General features: G+C 36.1%; 1 long non-coding RNA gene across 1 annotated transcript in view; it reads right to left on the bottom strand.

Moving 5' to 3' along the window:
* Positions 1-899: 899 nt before the first annotated feature.
* The window catches only part of LOC128660595 (uncharacterized), a 44,108-nt gene continuing 23,019 nt past the window's right edge, over positions 900-21,988 (bottom strand). The window contains exon 2 of the long non-coding RNA XR_008402558.1: positions 900-1,909. This is a non-coding gene — a long non-coding RNA (uncharacterized LOC128660595). The remainder of the gene's footprint in view (positions 1,910-21,988) is intronic.

Genomic DNA, 21,988 nt, shown 5'->3' with positions numbered 1-21,988 from the left:
TAAGGGAGATTAGGATGGCTTGAGGTATGGCCACTTTCAAACGATAAGTTTAAGACGATAAGCAGAGCTTCATAATCTTGAGGCCATCTTGGGTCGCCGCCCACCGGAACGAGATGAGATTTTTATATAAATTATTTGTTGTCAGACACATAATCAGTTGATATTAACCCTCAAAAAATCGTTATGTTTTATGTATAAACAAAACGAATGTATGAAAGTGTGCATGATTGGAATAGAGAATGTGTGTGATAAGTGAAATAAAAATTGAACTTAGATAATGAAGTGTGTGTTTAGTATTTTGTGCGAGTGAAAAAATGTGAATGAAAAATATATATGAAATATTAAATATGAAATAAAAAGTGTAAAATGAAATAAAAATTCAAGAAATCTCTTGAAATTGGGATGGATCTCGCAGCCTTCAATTGATAGATTCTACCACAGTAAATATTCTTATTCTCCTGATAGATTTCAGCACAGCAAATATTCTTATTCACTCCATGGGGAAGAAATAAGTCACAGTTATCAATATATATTATACAAGATTCAATACATACCATCCTATTAGTATTAATTACTAACACACATTTATCATACAACATTTTAGACACATCCATTTTATAGTTCAATATTACATACACACATATACAATTTTACAGTCTCACATTACATACACATATATACATACAAATACACTTCAATTTCACCAACATATATATATATTTTCACACAATATTTTACATACACCGCTCTATAGGTTTTACATTATATACACATGTGTTAGGTGTCCCCTTCAGGGGGTAAGTGTCAGTGCAGGCCAAAGCCTGGGGCCTAGTGTACCACCTGAGGCATATGTAGATTACCTGATAAGGGCCCCTTAGAATGACTCAGACCACGCAGCATTATGATCGAAAGCCAATTCTGTTTATTGCACAGTGCAAGCCTTTCTTATAGTGACATACAGGGTTAAGGGGATGACACGTTAGGACCGCGTCATCTTACACAGTTATACAGAGCAATTTACAAGGAAAAACTGGAACATGAGTTTCTCATAACAATATTTACCGAGTCATAACAAACTACCATCTGCAGAGACAACCGAGTGTCTAAAGCCTCTTGTTTACATTATCTTATTGTATCTTACTTCTAGGCATTAGGCCAGGGTACATTGGCAAGGCCGAATAGCTAAAGAAACTCATAACATGCATATAATTCTCACTGCATAATACCCCAGTATAATAAAGTCTATTCATTACAAAATGGCTGCGAGGAACAAGATGGCTGCGAAGAACAAGATGGCTGCCATCAGGTTCATATTACCCCTAACATACCATCCTTTTATTCTAACAGAATAACATAAAAATAGACAGGCATAGAAAATTAGTAAAGCCTTATATTATGGTAACAGAACTCTATAAGAATACTAAAGAGAAAAATATTTGCATGTCGTGATATACTTTTATAGGCTAATTGTCACTGCATATAGGTACAGTCCCTCCAATACCTTCCATCTATCCTCCAGCCTTCCCAAAACTACCGGTCTACCAGCACAGAGACCCAACCAGCCCCCCATCTACCCCCAAACAACGCTGCATCTTCTATCTCTCCACCTGCATTGCTAGCACCCCCCAATATGTCCAACAGTTCCTTTTCCACAGTAAAGCATGACATAGCAACAGCACAACTGTCTCTAGGTGGCCTCTGATCACTTTAAGAACAGTCTTTGTCCATTTGAGAGCGCTGCACCTTGACACTTTGCTATAATACAGTTCTCCAACAGTTCATTTGCAGTAGGGGTGCTTATCCACGGTTCTTCCGCAGGGAGATACTGGAAATCTGATGGTTTGTTCATGGGGTAGACAAGGCAACCAGTGGATACCCATGGCAAGCAGATACTCGAGTCACAGGGAGTCTAGGAAGCAAACAGAAACAGTACAGGATGAGTACACACCGCAATACAATCACAATTAACTTAGAATGCAACACATATTCTGACATTCGCTGAAATGCAACACACTCAGAACATGACAAACAATTAAAAACATCCACTATGTACAAAACTTTAATATCACACAAAGAAAGCAATCACAGCAGATGCCCAAGAAACTTAAGTTGCAGATTGCACAAATAAAATTGCGCTTATTTGGGAAAGATCAGATAACCACAGTAGCCACTGTTAAAGGGACATTCTAGGATAAATGAAAATTCAGTATTCAGATAGGACTTTTAATTTTAACCAACCTTCCTAGATTAAACCAAACATAGGTAGGCTTATATGCTAATTTTTTTAAACCTTTGAGGACTGCCTCTTATCACAGGCTGTATAAATCTCATTACAACACCAAGAGACAGAATACACGTAAGCCATATAAATAAAACCAAAACTGTGAACAGATAAATTAGCTAGTTATATAAATGCAGTAGAATCAGATAAACTGTGCATCATTTGTTTTAGGGGTGTTTATTTCTAGACACCTTATAGACCACGGCTTAACTGTTAAGCAGCAATCAAAGTCATTGCAATAATAGTGGTAGACTAGGTAATAACCAAATAACTATATATATTTTTAAAGTGTCACTGAAATCACTTCATTAAATAATATCTCATTTATTTATTGAACGCAGTGGGGGTTATTTTAAATAACAAAGAGTTATATCTGTGAGATACAGTTTGACAGCCACAGAAATAAAATTATCATTTTTTAAGCTATATTCTATGACAGAATATAATATAAATACTTGTTTCTTTGTAGTGAGCAATTTATAGTTATCATTTTTTATAACATAGAACACCAGTACTGCTGCTTTAAATGTACAGTGCAAATTGTTCCAGAGAAACTTCTTTTTTTTAAAGAAAACCAAAACATGCACAGTGTTATCAGTCTTCCAAGGATAGCGAGGCAAGCTCAAAGTTTCATTTCTACTTAAAGGAGAAACACTGTTTACTGCTTAAAAATATAAAATTCACACTAAAACTTGATAAATGCTAATTAGTTTAACCACAACAAAATTATTGGATTTAACGTTGTATATAATTTGATATTCCCCATTCTGCAGTTGTCCAGCCAAATATAACAACCGTATATAACACAACAAAAAATAAGCTTTCTGAAAAAGAAATACTAATACAATTTCCCCTTTAAATTAATCCCAATGATCCTTATAATAAAAAAATGCATACTGACGTTCATTAAATAGCCTAAACAAGCATAAGCAGCATAAGAACGCACTCACAGTGGGATGCAGGCTAATTAAAGGGACATTTTAACCAAATTAAAAATAATCTTTAATTGAAACTGCTAACACAGTGAAATATACTAGTGTTAGGCTTACAGTAAACCTCATCGTCTTTTATGTAAATATTCCCTTAAATTCTCAGATGTTATACCAGTTTTCCTGTATCCCTTTAAATATTTTCACTCCTCTGTTTTTTCTTGTTTTTTTTTTTTTTTTTTTTTTTTTTTTTTTCTGTCCGCTAGTCTCACGGATCCCTACACTAAAATTGTAGACAACTTATCACTTCAGTTTGCATTACAGAGAGAATTAAGTTATGCTGCAAAAAAAATATCTGCTATCTGAACAGCAAATTTAAAATAAATATATACAAAGAAAGGTCTCTAACAATATATTTAGCAAACTACTAATACAGGGTTATTGCACTGGTTCTTTAAATAAGAAAATGACAATTTTCTATTGCTCCGTCTACGCACTGAGCTCTGATTTTCCAGACAAATATAAGATAATATGCCGCTTGTGTAACAAGTCATGGACAATACATTAATAGCAACACCTTGTTACAGTGAACTGTCCCTTTAAGGACTAACCATTCATCACGCAAATTACATATGTATATACTAACCACAATCTAGGCTGCTTGTATGATTTACCACACCAATTTCACCTCTGTACTGTAGCATGACCTGCAGATTAATTTACTTGCAACAAAAACGGACGCCCTTTTAGAAAAACTTTCAATTACAGCCTATAAATATATTTCATTGTGTGCACCCACGCCGTGCACAGACCTTACAAATACAACATACGTTAACCCATTAATCATACCAGAAACAATTTCATATTTACCAGAGCGTGACAAAAAATCACACACACCATCGCACTTTCAAAGCCACTTTCAAAGCCGTTACTTCACTTGCAAAAACAATATCATATCTTTACATGCCGCCACACAATTATCACTTAAAACTAAAACTGCATATGAATACCACATACTTAAAACATGCTGGTGACTTTGAAATACAGTTATATAAAATAACATTACCAAATATCTTCTAAAAACGTCTGATTTCCCAGCAGAGAAACAGAAGGAAACATTATTACGATACAGAAGTTCATTCCATCTCGCATACCAGAGATTCACTCCCTTTTTTCCTTTCTCAGAAAAGCATCTATTTTCTAGCGTACGACATACATATATATATATAAAAAACACTAGATTAACTTTTCACCATTTCCACAATGCATTTTTTCTTTTTTTCCGAAACCCCACAAAATGGCCACTTTTGCAGGGTTTGAGACAATCGTTTTCAAATAATACATTCTGTTCCTGGTCCAAAGTAAATCTGTTACACGCATACCACAGTGAGAACCTACAGACCATCACACATTATGCATCTCAATATACAAAATTTCAGTTTTGTTACTGCAAGCAAACAAAAAAAATCTTACAAACGAAGCTGCTGTAACAGGTTTCTTTTCTTTTTTTTTTTTTTCCCTTCTGATCTATGTGCGCGCTCAGTGGTGGCCCCCCTTCTTTGCCTGCTACATTCTTTAACACAGAGATTTCTCTATTTATCAAACAGCAGTACTTACTGACCGTGTTTTTTAAAAAAATATTTCTGTCTTTTGCAGAAACTATTAACTCTTCTTTTCTTTTACCTTATACATGTAATTTTCTCTGTGCATTCTTATCTATGAGCAGTTCCCCTTTCTCAATACAATAATAGCCACAATTAACATGCACAGCCACTTAATATTTTCTACGCACAGCATAATTTTATATAGCAGCAAAAGCAAGCATCAGATATCAACATGAGCTTCAGGTGGGTAGCAAAACTCTATTATGGGAATGAATATGGGAAACTTCAACACACGTGAGACTTACTCACTTCACTGCCAAGTTGCCCGGGGGACCTTATCTTAAAAGAACCTCCCGTCGACTGGCATACATATATTACTTGCGCGCTTATCACCGACAGGACTCACAATACCTGTCGTGTCCCAGCACAGGACTGATTACCTGTCTGGAGGGGTATCACAACTGCCGGCAGGACTTTAACCTCCGCAAACCTGTGCTTCAACCACAGGAACCCCTTTAACCTTATATCATTATCATCAACACCTATTACCAGACTAAATTTAGGTTCAAATTCACAGAAAGAAAGCATGGTAAAAGCACTCATAGTTACTCCCTGCGAATCCCACTGTCCTGACGCCAAAACTGTTAGGTGTCCCCTTCAGGGGGTAAGTGTCAGTGCAGGCCAAAGCCTGGGGCCTAGTGTACCACCTGAGGCATATGTAGATTACCTGATAAGGGCCCCTTAGAATGACTCAGACCACGCAGCATTATGATCGAAAGCCAATTCTGTTTATTGCACAGTGCAAGCCTTTCTTATAGTGACATACAGGGTTAAGGGGATGACACGTTAGGACCGCGTCATCTTACACAGTTATACAGAGCAATTTACAAGGAAAAACTGGAACATGAGTTTCTCATAACAATATTTACCGAGTCATAACAAACTACCATCTGCAGAGACAACCGAGTGTCTAAAGCCTCTTGTTTACATTATCTTATTGTATCTTACTTCTAGGCATTAGGCCAGGGTACATTGGCAAGGCCGAATAGCTAAAGAAACTCATAACATGCATATAATTCTCACTGCATAATACCCCAGTATAATAAAGTCTATTCATTACAAAATGGCTGCGAGGAACAAGATGGCTGCGAAGAACAAGATGGCTGCCATCAGGTTCATATTACCCCTAACAACATGTATACACATGTTCCATTTTGGATATCTTATAATTAATACTAGAATATGAAGCACACACAGAACTTTTACCATCCCAATTTCAAGAGATTTCTTGAATTTTTATTTCATTTTAAACATTTTATTTCATATTTAATATTTCATATATATTTTTCATTCACATTTTTTCACTCGCACAAAATACTAAACACACACTTCATTATCTAAGTTCACTTTTTATTTCACTTATCACACACATTCTCTATTCCAATCATGTACACTTTCATACATCCGTTTTGTTTATAAATAAAACAGAACAAATTTTTGAGGGTTAATATCAACTGATTATATGTCTGACAACAAATAATTTATATAAAAATCTCATCTCAATATGTTTTTTTATCTTTTTTTATTTACTATTATACACCATTATTAATTTTACATTTCTGATAATACTGGTCTGAGATGCACTTTTTTGAGGCACATAAAAAATCTTTTACTGCTGGAGGTTAACATACAGATTAACATAACAGAGAAAAAATACAAATGCACACTGAGTTCACTACGAAGAGTTCATATACCTGAAAGTGCATTTATTGATTTTTTTACTTTTTCTGTGTCAATTTCTTGTTACATATTCAATTTTGCATTCAGCTTATCTTTTTGTCGCCGAGTTTAAGACATAATACACCCATTTTATACATAAAGCATAATAATAATTTTATTTATTGACCCTCTACATATACGAACGAAGTAAAAAATCAAACATACATAGAGATTTACTATGAAGGGTTAAAATACCCAACAACTGAATTTTTTAGGGTTTTTATTCCTACCAGAACATACAAATTAGCCAAATTCATATACAAACATTAAGAGATCTATTACGATATATATAAAAACATATTACATCGCAAACAAGATCTTTAACAGATGTGATTTTTTCTATTAAGATTGTTTAAACTGTCATTTTATTTCACACAAACGACAGTCACTCGTAGACTCAATGGCCTCTAGTTATCAAGCCGTCAACCTCAAAAACGCTGGAATTCCGCAGCGTATTTGTGGCGAAGCTGATTCGCCTAAGTTATCAAGCCCTGCTGCCCGGCAAAAGTTGAATTTTGTGACGTAAGCAGGACTCCGACACAGATCGATTCTTACGTCACTCCAGATGTTCCGAACGCAAGTTCGGCACAATCTGACTATTTTGGTAGTTATCAAATAACTAGCAGGTACGCTCGGCACTTTTCCGGCCCAGCGTACCTGGTTTTCAATCCGCCGCCCTGGAGGCGGCGGATCCCATAGGAATCAATGGGAGTCTGACCATAGCGAAAGTTCATGTTCGCTGCTCCCCGACATCCCATTGATTCCTATGGGAAACGTCTGCACCTAACATCCTAACATGTACCCCGAGTCTAAACACCCCTAATTTGCCCCCCCCCTACACTGCCACAACTAAATAAATGTATTACCCCCTAAACCGCCGCTCCCAGAGCCCACCGCCACTCTAATAAACTTATTAACCCCTAAACCGCCGCTCCCGGAGCCCACCGCCACTCTAATAAACTTATTAACCCCTAAACCGCCGCTCCCGGACCCCACCGCCACCTACATAATACCTATTAACCCCTATCCCGCCGCTCCTATAATAAATTTATTAACCCCTATCCTGCCGATCCCGTACCCCGCTGCAACTAAATAAATTGTTTAACCCCTAAACCGCTGCTCCCGGACCCCGCCGCAACCTATATTAAACTTATTAACCCCTAATCTGCCCCCCTACACCGTCACCACCTATAATAAATTTATTAACCCCTATCCTGCCCCCCTATACCGCCGCCATCTATATTAAACTAATTAACCCCTAAACCTAAGTCTAACCCTAACACCCCCCTAACTTAAATATTATTTTAATAAATCTAAATAAAATTACTATTATTAACTAAATTAATCCTATTTAAAACTAAATACTTACCTATAAAATAAACCCTAATATAGCTACAATATAACTAATAATTATATTGTAGCTATTTTAGGATTTATTTTTATTTTACAGGGAAATTTCAATTTATTTTAACTAGGCACAATAGCTATTAGTTATTAACTATTTAATAGCTACCTAGTTAAAATAAAGACAAATTTACCTGTAAAATAAAAATTAACCTAAGTTACAATTACACCTAACACTACACTATCATTAACTAAATTATTCCTATTTACAACTAAATACTTACTTGTAAAATAAACCCTAAGATACCTACAATGTAATTAATAATTACATTGTAGCTATTTTAGATTTATATTTATTTTACAGGTAACTTTGTATTTATTTTAACTAGGTAGAATAGTCATTAAATAGTTATTAACTATTTAATAGCTACCTAGCTAAAAGAAATACAAAATTACCTGTAAAATAAATCCTAACCTAAGTTACAATTAAACCTAACACTACACTATCATTAAATAAATTAAATTAATTAACTACGAATACCTACAATTAAATACAATTAAATAAACTAACTAAAGTACAAAAAAATAAAAAATAATGTTACAAAAAATAAAAAAAATTTACAAGATTTTTAAGCTAATTACACCTAATCTAAGCCCCCTAATAAAATAACAAAGCCCCCCAACATAAAAAAATGCCCTACCCTATTCTAAATTACGAAAGTTAACAGCTCTATTACCTTACGGGCCTTAAAAAGGCCTTTTGCGGGGCATGCCCCAAAGAAATCAGCTCTTTTGCCTGTAAAAAAAAACACAATACCACCCCCCAACATTACAACCCACCACCCACATACCCCTACTCTAACCCAACCCCCCCTTAAATAAACCTAACACTACCCCCCTGAAGATCATCCTACCTTTAGCCGTCTTCAGCCAGCCGACCACCGATGGAACAGAAGAGGACATCCGCAGCGGTCGAAGTCTTCATCCAAGGGGCGCTGAAGAGGTCTTCCATCTGATAGAAGTCTTCATCCAGGCGGCGTCTTCAATCTTCATCCATCCGGAGCAGAGCGGAGCGGAGCCATCTTTAAAGCAGCCAACGCGGAGCCATCTTCATCCACCGACGCCTACTCGCCGAATGAATATTCCTTTAAGTGACGTCATTCAAGATGGCATCCCTCAAATTCCGTTTGGCTGATAGGATTCTATCAGCCAATCGGAATTAAGGTAGGAAAAATCTGATTGGCTGATCCAATCAGCCAATCAGATTGAGCTCGCATTCTATTGGCTGATCGGAACAGCCAATAGAATGCAAGCTCAATCTGATTGGCTGATTGGATCAGCCAATCGGATTGAACTTGAATCTGATTGGCTGATTGAATCAGATTTTTCCTACCTTAATTCCGATTGGCTGATAGAATCCTATCAGCCAATCGGAATTTGAGGGACGCCATCTTAAATGACGTCACTTAAAGGAATATTCATTCGGCGAGTAGGCGTCGTTGGATGAAGATTGCTCCGCGTCGGCTGCTTTAAAGATGGCTCCGCTCCGCTCCAGATGGATGAAGATTGAAGACGCCGCCAGGATGAAGACTTCTATCGGATGGAAGACTTCTTCAGCGCCCCTTGGATGAAGACTTCGACAGCTGCGGATGTCCTCTTCTGTTCCATTGGTGGTCGGCTGGCTGAAGACGGCTAAAGGTAGGATGATCTTCAGGGGGGTAGTGTTAGGTTTATTTAAGGGGGTTTGGGTTAGAGTAGGGGTATGTGGGTGGTGGGTTGTAATGTTGGGGGGTGGTATTGTGTTTTTTTTTTACAGGCAAAAGAGCTGATTTCTTTGGGGCATGCCCCGCAAAAAGCCCTTTTAAGGGCTGGTAAGGGGATAGAGCTGTTAACTTTCGTAATTTAGAATAGGGTAGGGCATTTTTTTTATTTTGGGGCTTTGTTATTTTATTAGGGGGCTTAGATTAGGTGTAATTATCTTAAAAATCTTGTAATATTTTTTTATTTTTTGTAACTTAGTTTTTTTTATTTTTTGTACTTTAGTTAGTTTATTTAATTGTATTTAATTGTAGGTATTTGTAGGTATTTAATTTAATTTATTTAATGATAGTGTAGTATTAGATTTAATTGTAACTTAGGTTAGGATTTATTTTACAGGTAATTTTGTATTTCTTTTAGCTAGGTAGTTATTAAATAGTTAATAACTATTTAATAACTATTCTACCTAGTTAAAATAAATACAAAGTTACCTGTAAAATAAATATAAATCCTAAAATAGCTACAATGTAATTATTAATTACATTGTAGCTATCTTAGGGTTTATTTTACAGGTAAGTATTTAGTTTTAAATAGGAATAATTTATTTAATGATAGTGTAGTGTTAGGTGTAATTGTAACTTAGGTTAGTTTTTATTTTACAGGTACATTTGTCTTTATTTTAACTAGGTAGCTATTAAATAGTTAATAACTATTTAATAGCTATTGTGCCTAGTAAAAATAAATTGAAATTTGCCTGTAAAATAAAAATAAATCCTAAAATAGCTACAATATAATTATTAGTTATATTGTAGCTATATTAGGGTTTATTTTATAGGTAAGTATTTAGTTTTAAATAGGATTAATTTAGTTAATAAGAGTAATATTTATTTAGATTTATTTAATTAATATTTAAGTTAGGGGGGTGTTAGGGTTAGACTTAGGTTTAGGGGTTAATAATTTTATTATAGGTTGCGGCGGTATAGGGGGGGCAGGATAGGGGTTAATAAATTTATTAAAGGTGGCGACGGTGTAGGGGGGGCAGATTAGGGATTAATAAGTTTAATATAGGTTGCGGCGGGGTCCGGGAGCGGCGGTTTAGGGGTTAAACAATTTATTTAGTTGTGGCGGGGTACGGGATCGGCAGGATAGGGGTTAATAAATGTATTATAGGTGGCGGCGGTATAGGGGGGGCAGGATAGGGGTTAATGGGTATTATGTAGGTGGCGGCCGGGTCCGGGAGCAGCGGTTTAGGGGTTAATCAGTTTATTAGAGTGGCGGTGGGCTCCGGGAGCGGCGGTTTAGGGGTTAATACATTTATTATAGTTGCGGCGGGGTCTAGAAGCGGCGGTTTAGGGGTTAATAACTTTATTTAGTTGCGGGGGGCTCCGGGGGCGCTGGTATAGGGGTTAGAACAGTGTAGTTTAGTGTGGGTGCTTAGTGACAGGGGTATCAATAAAGCTGGGGAAAATCCAAAGAGCAGCGAGATCGGATGAGTGATAACTATCACAGTCCGCTGCTCGTACTTGGTGCGCGGCTTTTTGACAGCTTTATTGATTACTTTGGCGAGCGTATTCAGGTCCGCAGCGGCAATGTGAGGCGAGCTTAGGCGGGCGTATTGGGGCCGGGGATGGCAGGTAAGTAGACACGTTGATAACTAGAGGCCAATAGGTTTAGATAGGTTAGACAAATATTTTTCTGACAAGTGACGTTTTTTAAAAGTTTTATTATGCTTGTATTTTAATGAGCAAATTTATTATTTATATATTTTTTGTACACAACAGTCAATACTGTTGTTTTATTTGTAACAGCTGCGAGTCTATGCCGGCTCGTCAGTTGATTCATATGACCATGTATATTAACAACTGAATTTTGTATTTATTCATCTGTGTACAATACTGATTGATTGTTGTTTCAATTGTAACAGCTGTGAGCCCATGTCGGTATCTCAGTTGAATCTTTCAGATGATTTCATTGGTCCAAAGTTATAGTGACAACTTCCGTTTCTAATTAACAAAATGTATATATTGTTACGATTTGTAACTAATTTTATCTGCTTTGATATCTGATGAAACGACCCTTTGGGGATTGAGAAACTCGTCATAATAAAGCTTGTATATCTTTTACTTTTGGAAGTTGTTCACATCTTTTTATTAGAGTGCTATTGAGCATTACAAACCAACAGACCGCTTCTTTTAACTACCAATGGACTATTCTCATTAGTCTCTGTTATATACTCTTTGTTATCATATTTTTTCTGTTAATATTCAAATGTTTTTACTTTTAAATGCTGCCTGAGTAGTAAAGTGAAAGGTTTATGCAAAATACTTGTCTCTGTCTCTTTAATAAAATCTAGACTATTCCGTCATAAAATAGGATAATCAGAATTTTTCTCCCATAACAGTAAAGAGACATCGAGAGATGAAGCCAATTACTATGGTGCTTACTAAAGCTCTACTTAAAGGGACAGTCATCACCAGAATTTTTGTTGTTTAAAAAGATAGATAAATCCTTTATTATCCATTCCCCAGTTTTACATAACTAACACAGTTATAATAATACACATTTTACCTTTGTAATTACCTTGTATTTAACTGCCCCCTTATTTCAGTTCTTTTGAAAGACTTGCATTTTAGCCAATCAGTGCTCACTCCTAGGTAACTTCACGTGCGTGAGCTAAATGTTATCTATATGAAACACATGAACTAATGCCTTCTAGTGGTGAAAAACTGTCGGATTAGAGGTGGCCTTCAAGGTCTAAGAAATTAGCATATGTACCTCCTAGGTTTAGCTTTCAACTGAGAATATCAAGAGAACAAAGCAAAATTGGTATTAAAAGCAAAGTGGAATAATGTTTAAAATTACATGCCCTATTTGAATCATGAAAGTTTATTTTGGACTTGACTGTCCCTTTAGGTGTTGAAAGAACTTTCCCTTTAGACATTCTTTCTCTTTCAATTATAGAAGGAAGAGAGCTACTTAAACAAATACAAAGTCCTCTAGAAAATCTAGAAACAAAACTCCCAACATGGCCCCAGAGAAAGGGATTTGCTAGAGCCTGGACACAAGTCAACAAGGAGAGGGCTGCTATGCTCTAAATAAGGACCATTATCTGCAGTGCACACCTAAATATGTTTTGATCTTTATTAATCTTATATGGAGAAGTTATTCTCTGTATGTAGATCCCCCCCCCCTTGATTCATCCCCCAATAGGTTGAAGATGAAGTGTTATTACAGACTTTGAGTTGTTAATGATTGTTGTTCCTCAAAAGGTCCCACAGGTGGTTTGATATTTTTATTTTTTTTAAACTACTTCATATTGCCACATATGATATTATTATTTTCAATAATTCCAGTATTAACCTAATGGATCCAAAAGGCGTTTGCTCATGACCTATTTTAATTTGTATCCACAATGTCAGTAACATATACTTACTATTTTTTTCTATTGCTATTTTATACTATAATGTTTCACTGCCTGGTTTGTTATTTGTATTTATAGTTTGTATTATTTCATGCATCAACTAATTTGGCACTCTGTCTTACATATAAGTCTATCCATGTTTCTTCAGTTACTGCTATGTAAGTTCAGCTGACAAGGGGGGGTTGGGGTCAGGCAAATGGGGGAATCTTTAACTCAGTAATGTTTTGAGCTTATAGCCTTTGCCTTTTCTACTGTTGATCTAAGTTATTTTTCTTAGTATTGAATGTAATTTTGCATAATGTTAGAGGGCTCAATGCATCACAGACTTCAAAAGTCTGAAAGCACACTTAATACTATTACAAGAGACCCATTTGACTAAACTACATACCTCTAAATATTAAGATAAAAATTATCCTATTCCTCCAGCTCGAGAGGTACTACTATTTATGCACAGGCAGAGTTGAAATCAATGAACAAATGTTAGAATTCTGGAAGAAACACATTTCATTCCCTCCACATGGGCTAATGTTAGCGGCACCACCTCTCAGCACTCTATTTATACTTGTAGTAGAATGCTTTACCCTTTTTCTTTTTTTTTACCCTTTCCTATCCACTCTTAGTACAAATTCTGTAACACCTAGTTTGTCTCTTCTACACAGAATACAACAATCATTCCCCTAGATGTAAATTATGCTGTTATGTAAACTGCTTGAAACTCAAAAGTTATATTTAATTTTTTGATGCACTCATTCTTACATTATTTAATTGTGAATTGTATTTTACCTCTTGTTATCATTCTGTTAAACTTTAAATTGATCTATAAAAAACTGGAAACATTGAAACGAAGACTGTTAACGGATTACACTCAAAGGGGCATATCTATCAAGCCCCGTGCTCTGAACAGGCGGACAGAGATCGCCGCAATTCAACCCGATCGAATACGATCGGGTTGATTGACACCTCCGTTCTGGCGGCCGATTCTGGCGGCCGCGAGTCAGCAGGGGGCGGCGTTACACCAGCAGCTCTTGTGAGCTGCTGGTGCAATGCTGAATACGGAGAGCGTATTGCTCTCCACATTCAGCGAGGTCTTGTGGACCTGATCCGCACTGTCGGATCAGGTCCGCAAGACCTTTCATAAATAGAGGCCAAAGACTCAACTTCCAGAACTTTGTCTATTCCACTTCACTGGCTCCTTTGGACATGTTTCGTAAATTACTATATGAACTGGTACTACGACTATGAAACTTTGCAATGCCTACTGTTTTCCCTTGTATTTGACCTTATTTACTTCAATAAAGCTCTTTAAAAAAAAATACCCTATTTCACTTAGTGGGTCAAAAGAAAAGAGTTGGAGTTTCTGTTTTGAAACATTCCACTATACACTTTCAAGAGGAAGAGGTTTAGCAGATAAGGAGGGCTGTTATATCTTTGTGAGAGGTAACTTGATGGATACATTAGTTATCATTGGAAACAAAAAACTTTTATATGATTTTATACTAGACAACAACCTTTTAGACTGCTGGTGTGCTTTAAATAAACAGGTAAGAGATTAAACGTTTGTGTTGCTTAGTGAAATAAACTTTCCCTTTATTCAATCTTCATATATAGGGGCCCATTTATCAAGCTCCGAACGGAGCTTGTGGGCCTGTGTTTCTGGCGAGTCTTCAGACAGGAATCGCCGGAAATCAACAGGTATCGCAGGAATCACCGGAAATCAACCCGATTGAGTACGATTGGGTTGATTGAAACCGCCCTGCTGGCGGCCCATTGGCCGCGAGTCTGCAGGGGGCGGAATTCCACCAGCAGCTCTTGTGAGCTGCTGGTGCAATGCTGAATACAGAGAGCGTATTGCTCTCTGCATTCAGCGAGGTCTTGTGGACCTGATTCGCACTGTCGGATCAGGTCTGCAAGACCTTTGATAAATAGGGCCCATTATCTTTTACACTTGGTCAGATCATTCAATGGTGCCAGTTACTCTCAGTGGATTTATAAATATCCTTCTTTACCCTACCCTTTAGGTAGAAGATTTAGAGCATGGTCCCTAAATGTTCAAGTGCTTAAGGATCCTATAGTTTCCCATAAAATACAGAAAGAGATTGCTCAATTTTTAACCATTAATGCTAACACTATTTCCAATCCAATGTTTGGGGAGATCTTAAAGCTTACTTAGGAGGATATTTTTTAATAGGAAAAGCAGCTAAAAGTACCAAAGCAAAAATTTTTTACAAATATTGAAAATCTTAGGAATGTCAGTATATATCAGGGTTATAATACAATTTATTTATTATTATCCTTTATAACAAACCCCCAATAAAATGTATATACGAAACAATTAAAATCAATATTTTATTTCTAAATTCTTTATATTAGTTAAAGTTATAAACACATTGAATTATATTTATAGAAACCAGATAAAGAGGCCTAGTTATCAACATGTCTACTTACCTGCCATCGCCGGCCCCAATACTCCCGCTTAAGCTCGCCTACGATCGCCGCCGCGGACCTGAATATGCTTGCCAAAGTTATCAATAAAGCTGTCAAAAAGCCGCGCACCAAGTACGGGGCAATGAGCAGCGGACTGTGATAGTTATCACTCATCTGATCTTGTTGCTCTTTGGCTTTTTCCCAGCTTTATTGATACCCCTGTCACTAAGCACCCACACTAAACTACACTGTTCTACCCCCTATACAGGCGCCCCCGGAGCCCCGCAACTAAATAAAGTTATTAACCCCTAAACCGCCGCTCCTAGACCCCACCGCAACTATATTAAACATGTTAACCCCTAAACCGCTGCTCCCGGAGCCAACCGCCACCTACATTATACCTAATAACCCCTATCCTGCCCCCCCTATACCGCCGCCACCTATAATAAATTTATTAACCCCTATCCTGCTGATCCCGGACCCCGTCGCAACTAAATAAATTGTTTAACCCCTAAACCGCCGCTCCCGGACCCCGCCGCCACCTATATTAAACTTATTAACCCCTAATCTGCCCCCCCCTACACCGTCGCCACCTATAATAAATTTATTAACCCCTATCCTGCCCCCCCTACACCGTCGTCACCTATAATAAATTTATTAACCCCTATCCTGCCCCCCTACACCGCCGCCACTATAATAAAATTATTAACCCCTAAACCTAAGTCTAACCCTAACCCTAACACCCACCTAACTTAAATATTAATTAAATACATCTAAATAAATATTATTCTTATTAACTAAATTAATCCTATTTAAAACTAAATACTTACCTATAAAATAAACCCTAATATAGCTACAATATAACTAATAATTATATTGTAGCTATTTTAGGATTTATTTTTATTTTACAGGCAAATTTCAAGTTATTTTAACTAGGTACAATAGCTATTAAATAGTTATTAACTATTTAATAGCTACCTAGTTAAAATAAAGACAAATTTACCTGTAAAATAAATCCTAACCTAAGTTACAATTACACCTAACACTACACTATCATTAACTAAATTATTCCTATTTAAAACTAAATCCTTACCTGTAAAATAAACCCTAAGATAGCTACAATGTAATTAATAATTACATTGTAGCTATTTTAGGATTTATATTTATTTTACAGGTAACTTTGTATTTATTTTAGCTAGTTAGAATAGTTATTAAATAGTTATTAACTATTTAATAACTACCTAGCTAAAAGAAATACAAAATTACCTGTAAAATAAATCCTAACCTAAGTTACAATTAAACCTAACACTACACTATCATTAAATAAATTAAATAAATTAACTACAAATACCTACAATTAAATAAACAAACTAAAGTACAAAAAATAAAAAAAACTAAGTTACTAAAAAATAAAAAGTTACAAACATTTAAAAAATATTACAACACTTTTAAGCTACTTCCACTTAATCTAAGCCACCTAATAAAATAACAAAGCCCCCAAAATAAAAAATGCACTACCCTATTCTAAATTACGAAAGTTAACAGCTCTATTACCTTACCAGCCCTTAAAAGGGCCTTTTGCGGGGCATGCCCCAAAGTATTCAGCTCTTTTGCCTGTAAAAAAAAATACAACCCCCCAACATTAAAACCCACCACCCACACACCCCTACTCTAACCCAAACCCCCCTTAAATAAACCTAACACTACCCCCCTGAAGATCATCCTACCTTTAGCCGTCTTCAGCCAGCCGATTACCAATGGATTGAAGAGGACATCCGCAGCGGCCGAAGTCATCATCCAAGGGGCGCTGAAGAAGTCTTCCATCGGATTGAAGTCATCATCCAAGGGGCGCTGAAGAAGTCTTCCATCCGATTGAAGTCATCATCCAGGCGGCGTCTTCAATCTTCATCCATCCGGAGCGGAGTGGAGCCATCTTCAGACGAGCCGACGTGGAGCCATCTTCTTCTACCGACGACTTCCCGATGAATGACGGTTCCTTTAAGTGACATCATCCAAGATGGCTTCTCTTGAATTCCGATTGGCTGATAGGATTCTATCAGCCAATCGGAACTAAGGTAGGAAAAATCTGATTGACTGATTGAATCAGCCAATCAGATTGAAGTTCAATCCGATTGGCTGATCCAATCAGCCAATCAGATTGAGCTCGCATTCTATTGGCTGATCGGATCAGCCAATAAAATGCGAGCTCAATCTGATTGGCTGATTGAAAACCAGGTACGCTGGGCCGGAAAAGTGCCGAGCGTACCTGCTAGTCATTTGATAACTAGCAAAAGTAGTCAGATTGTGCCGAACTTGTGTGCGGATCATCTAGAGTGACGTAAGAATTGATCTGTGTCGGACTGGGTCCGGCGGATCGAAGCTTACGTCATTATATTCTACTTTTGCCGGTGTGTAGGGCTTGATAACTAAGGTGAATCAGCCTCGCCACAAATACGCTGCGGAATTCCAGCGTATTTGCGGTTGACGGCTTGATAACTAGGGGCCTATGAATCAGATGATACACACTTATGCTGTTACAATAGCAAACCAAATGTACCTTTAAAACTAACCTTATTCACAATGAATCTCCCAAATCAGAGTCGCATTAAAATACCACAATATGGACCGCTAATTTTCGGACAAGAATAATTCAGCTACTTAGCCCACAAATGATTCTATATAACTCCAATTAAAAACATCAGAAATTATATATATTATTAATACAAACAGCCAATTTGTCTGAGCTGAAATAAATCTTATTTAGCTACAATAAGGCAAATTCTAATACAGGTAGCCCTCAGTTTACGCCGGGGTTAGGTTCCAGAAGGAATGGTTGTAAATCAAAACCGTTGTATTGAAACCCAGTTTATAATGTAAGTCAATGGGAAGTGAGGGAGATAGGTTCCAGGCCCCTCTCAAAATTTTCATAAGTAACACCTAATACATTATTTTTAAAGCTTTGAAATGAAGACTTTAAATGCTAAACAGCATTATAAACCTAATAACATAATCACACAACACAGAATATATAATTAAACTAAGTTAAATGAACAAAAACATTTGCTAAACAGCATTATAAACCTAATAAAATAATCACACAACACAGACTTCACTTGCATTTTTCTGCAAACAGTTCTTTCTATGCATTCCTATCTGGACTGATTTACAGACAGGAAGATCTTGTTCCTTTGAAATCTGCTCGATAGCTCAGGTCTGGTTAAACTGATTAATTTCAGCTTGCTTGGCTTTGCTGCAACACAAGCGGACAGCTCCACCTACTGGCTATTTTAAAAAATGCACTGCTTCTCAATGCTTTTCAATAGCAGTCACATGACTGGAAAAAAAGGTTGTTATTCTGAAACGGTGTAAATTGAACCGTTGTAAAACGAGGGCCACCTGTATATATATATATATATATATATATATATATAAAATTGCACATATTTACTTAGCACCAAATATGACTAGTTTTAAACTACGAAGGACTATGAATATGAGTTTTAAACTACACAGGACTATGAATATGAGCTTAAACTACAAAGTATGCTCTTTAAATTTACCAGCTGTAATCTAGTCTTAGAATGCCTTTGATTTAAATATTATATATATACTTAATAGTTTCTTATACTTTACCCAAATAACCAAATCAATGTTTCAGTTTCCAGTATTTCTCATGGGTTATCTATGGAGGGTTTACTCACAATGCGCAAAGGTACAGGCCTCTTTGTTCAATAAAGTGTCCCCAAAATGGCAGAGAATATACTTGGCACCAAAGCCTATGTATTTTTCTCCCCAAAAGTTAATGCTTCCTTGTCTTAGAGTGTGTATGGACCTTTCTTTCAAAAATAAAGAATTCCTCCTCCTTTTCTTTAATCATTCCCACAAGATTTTGATAGTCCCTTACCGGTGCTTGTTTCTGATTCGCCCTTGGATCTGAACATCTCATAGGTTATTTTCAACAGCCATACCTTTTCAACAGACATACCTTTTGGCTGTAATACTGGATTTAGGCCATCAGGGGCAGCAGACAAAGACAAACAGTTTCATGTTTAAACTGCTAACAGTAAATACAGTACTTCACTGTAAAAAGGAGCAATCAGTCCGTGTACAAAATAAAACTTAACTTTATTTTTACAGGTCAAAAAGACCTCAGAGTCCACAGATCAACTTCAAGGGTGTATTGTGTCAGGTTGGCTGTTAGCCAATCTGACACACTACACCCTTGAAGTTGATCTGTGGACTCTGAAGTCTTTTTAACCTGTGAAAATAAAGTTGTTTTATTTTGTATACGGACTGATTGCTACTTTTTCCAGTGAAGTTTTGTTTATCAGCCAGAAGATTGGTTCGTGTACCGGGACTGCTGGTTTATCCTCATTGGATTATACATAACATGTGACTGCTCGGCCGCTATAGTGGTGACGTACCCGGAAGAAGACGGACGCTGGCGTAAGGTGTAGCGGGCACAGTACTCTAGATGGACCGCAAAGTTTTGAATACCGTGGGTCTGTGAGTAGACTCGGTGGGAACCGGGTTACTTGCAAACACAGCCTTGAAAAGTCCTGGTTTCTGGATCGTTAGGTGAGCAGTGTTTATTTGCCTATGGGGATAAGAATTCTCCTGCTGGGAATTAATCTTTGAGTTAATAAGCTGACATTGTGCCACATCCAATATAGCAGCTTTTGAACATTGTTTTCACTATCTGACAAGTATATAGCTGTGCAGTTACTTTCCGTGACTGTGTAACAGTAAATACAGTTCATATATATTTTTATTCAATATACTATATTTTCTAGTATTAATAAACTTATCTGGTCAACATATATAGTAATATATAATGCTATTTTCTCTAATTATTTTAATATGAAACATAAGTATATTTTTAGTAATCATATTAATAATAAGCTCACTGTTAACCATCCCTCTTCACAGAATCATAGCATTCAACATCCTGGCATTGTATTGTATCTTAAATTAAATACAGTATATTTCATGTTTCTAATAATTTTTGAGTGCATAGGTTTATGTTTATGATCAATATTCATAGGACATCTTGTTGTCAGAAAAATAAAGAAACAGATGTTGTTATTTTGAAATAAACATTTATATATTTACTATACAGCTATTTATTAAGTTCAGCAAATACTTATCTAATATGTTACCGTTAGGTACTTCTTCTCAGGATATATATATATATATATATATATATATATATATATATATATATATATATACAGTCTGAGTATTATTTAAATCTTTGAGCATTATACAGTTCATTTAGATGAATTTCTAACTTCTTTTTTTATTTTAAACCACGATTTACATTTCCAGTTTGTCTGGGATGAGAATGTATATTTTAACTCAGCAGGGACAATTTAAAAACTAGATGAGATGAGCTACATCTTTTAAGAATGGTTGTATATTCCATTATTCTTATAGACGGCCCGTCTGTTCCTTACATGGGACCTGTGAGTTTTATTATTCATCTTGGGCAGGAAACCAATTTATGGGCATATATATCTGAGGGTTCCATATGTTAACATTTACTTTGAAGTGGCCCACTCGCCTTATTTATACAAAGGTCTAAATCCTGTGTTCTCTCCTGTGTAATATTGCATATTAAATGTGGGAGGATTGAATTTTGATGTGTAGTCAACCAGGCATCTAATGTCTCATGACCTCAGAATTGAAATACAAAGAATGTGTCCAGTAATAAAATAAGCATTTTCAAATTTAATATATATATATATATATATATATATATATATATATTTATTATTTTATATATATATATATATATATATATATATATATATATATATATATATATATATATTATCTACTGTCATTCACAGATACCCTGACAGGAAGCAGACAGATCAGTTACAAACTATACATAAAATTAATTCAAAATGTATTTAATATCCTTCCTTAATAAACAAAAGGACAGAATTGGATAAACTATTGGCTAGACATGTGCATGACGAAAAAATTCGGTTCGGTTCGTATCGATTCAGATTTTTTCGAATTTCGGTTCGGAGCGATTCAAATTCGGAAAAATTTGAATCAATTCGGTTCGGATTTGTTTCGGATTCATTCGGATTCGAATAAATTCGGTTCGGATTTGTTTCGGATTCATTAGGATTCGAATAAATTCGGCTGGATTCGGTTCGGAAATTTGGTAAGTGTTAGGTGGGATTAGACTAGTATTATGTACTGTACATTAGGTGTAACCCATAGCAGAGTGATATAACCTAATATACTGTACAATACTAGTGTAATCCATGGCCATCCAAATCTACCGAATAAATCCGAAGCAATTCGGATTTATTCAGTAGATTCTGCACTATTTTAATTCGGAGATTCGGTTCGATCCGAATCTCCAAATTTCCCAAATTTTCTGAATTTCCGAATCGAACCGAACCGAAACGCACATGTCTACTATTGGCTG

This window comes from Bombina bombina, chromosome 5 (assembly GCF_027579735.1).
Source record: "Bombina bombina isolate aBomBom1 chromosome 5, aBomBom1.pri, whole genome shotgun sequence".
NCBI lineage: Eukaryota > Metazoa > Chordata > Amphibia > Anura > Bombinatoridae > Bombina > Bombina bombina.
The sequence above is the reverse complement of the archived record's forward strand: the minus strand, read 5'-3'. Positions and strand labels throughout refer to the sequence as shown.